The sequence below is a fragment of the Octopus bimaculoides genome, chromosome 12, assembly GCF_001194135.2.
Source record: "Octopus bimaculoides isolate UCB-OBI-ISO-001 chromosome 12, ASM119413v2, whole genome shotgun sequence".
Classification (NCBI taxonomy): domain Eukaryota; kingdom Metazoa; phylum Mollusca; class Cephalopoda; order Octopoda; family Octopodidae; genus Octopus; species Octopus bimaculoides.
In genome coordinates, this window is record NC_068992.1 from 5,689,610 (window position 1) to 5,691,974 (window position 2,365).

Sequence of the window (2,365 nt, forward strand, 5' to 3'; positions counted from 1 at the left end):
GCAAACATATATACAAAGGGGAGGACTTGTCTGTGGGTCTAGATATATGTATACACGTATTCATATATATATACATGTATATACATGGTTCGTATTCTTAATTACGCGTATTGTTTGTGTTTGATTTTGTCGACTACACAGTATCGTAGGGTTAGTTGGGCACCGTCGGTGAAAAAAAACCATGACGCAATTCAGTCTGTCACAAATTTGGAAACGACAATCTGTACTGCTTGTCATACGCACCAGAAGCTCCAATATTAACATTTCAAAGGCTTTGAGTGTCAATCTGATGACAGGGAGAAAATTCGGAAAGAGTTGCATGAGTGTAACTCCCTTCATAAGTACGTGCGGGGTGTAGTTGAGCGAAAAAAAACAAGCAAATCCTTCTAACGACAAAAATGAACTATAGGCAAGAAATAATGCAGTATTCACCAACTTAAAAAAAGGAAACGTCGAAAAGAATTGCTGGAGATTCCGAAGTTTTTTGGAGTCTGTGATTAAAGTCAATGGCGATTTTATTGAATATATTTAATGTCTAGTATTTCAAGATATTTTTATGTAGTTTTGGTAAATATAAATACTAGAATGAGATGCCAGTATTACTTTCCTTTCAGCCGAAACCTTGTGTTAACTACAAACAAGATGACAAATATCCGTCAAATGTAAATAATGTAAATAATGAACCTCTATATTGTCGAAAAAACATTGAGCAGTTATCCTCATCTCCACATTCTGGTACGTGACACGATTCATCTTGATACATGTAAGTCTTTTCCACTGTTTAGAAAACTCCCAATCCTCCATTTCAGCTTCTCTATAACTACAACTCATACCTTCATGCTTTCCATCACCGGTGATTCTGCACAAATACTTCAAGCGATTCCTGAACACTCTGTATATAGATATGTGTGTATTTGTGTGCGCAATGTCTGTGTGTAAAAAATATGCACAAAAACATGTGTATATTATCTTAAAATACACACATGCAGCCTATCCATGTATAAAGGAATATTGGGTTTGTGAAATCAAGTGGCGATACAGATTGTTCTAAAATGAAAATGCCATATGCCAGTTAATGCAGTGTGCAGTATCTTACTCCTCATGTTTCAGTATTAACTAATGTAGTTATATGAATGTATACAAATATATGAGACAAATATTCAGAGATATCTGAAAAATATAATGAGAGCTAGTTATTAAACCATCTGTTGCGAAATTCAGACACGCGTGAATGAATAATGTGAAATGACAGTGTTTGTTGAAATTCAAACACAACACTGCAATCAATGAAACAAGAGCAACATCAACAGATGCGTCTGTACACACATGTATCTATGTATGTTTACATTCAATGAAAACGAAAAGATCAAAATTAAAAACGAGTAAATTAAACAAACAAAACTCGCTCTCACATTCAGACGACTGCCGTAATATGCAAAAGAAAACACGAATAAATGCTTACAGAGCAACACCACTGCGACTGAAATTCTCAATGGAGTGGGCAAGATAGGGATTAAGTGACAGAGAGAAATAGACATTAGTAGGAAACAATATGTAAAACTCAGTTACATTTTGAAAAACAAATCATCCCGAAATCGAATATACTGGAGTGGATTTTGTCGACTAGTACATATAAAGGATACAATGATTAATCTTATCTTTGATTAATTAACTACGTATTTAATAGAAAGCAACAGAAAATAGAACTACATAATTTTTTTTAAAAACGATCAGATGTATTAACATAGCACTGTGGGCAATAAAGAAATATATATTTATATGCATATAAAAGAGTACACAGGCAGAGTATTTATGCTTATATTCAGGAGTACAGACGCAGAGACAAATCAGGCGCAATCCCACATTTGCTCTGAATATAGACACCAGGAAAGACAGAACATTCATTGTTAAAAATAGTTTTAGTTTCCTTCTATAGAAAATATTTATTCTTAAATTATTTTTCCCGATTATCTAGTATAGCTACAAAAAGGCGGCATGATACAAAGTTATTGGATTGTATCGTTTAAGAATTTCCCTACGTCTCTTTATTTTATCAAGATAATATATTAACGGATATATAATACAATATTTTCTGGTCTGTTTTTTTTTAATTTTTATTTTTGGAGAGTCTGGACAGTTATTGAATTTAATTTAATTACATAATACATACCGATACAGCGTTGATGAATGACTTTTGCACAAAACACAAGTACTTAATATTCAAACGTAAGAAATAAATAGAAAACTTTCTTGAGAAATGTATTCAATCCATTGATCAAAGATAAGTTGATAACTCATGTGTATATATATATATATATATATATATATATATCGTCAGTAAATTTATAGATGCGAAAGTGATTAT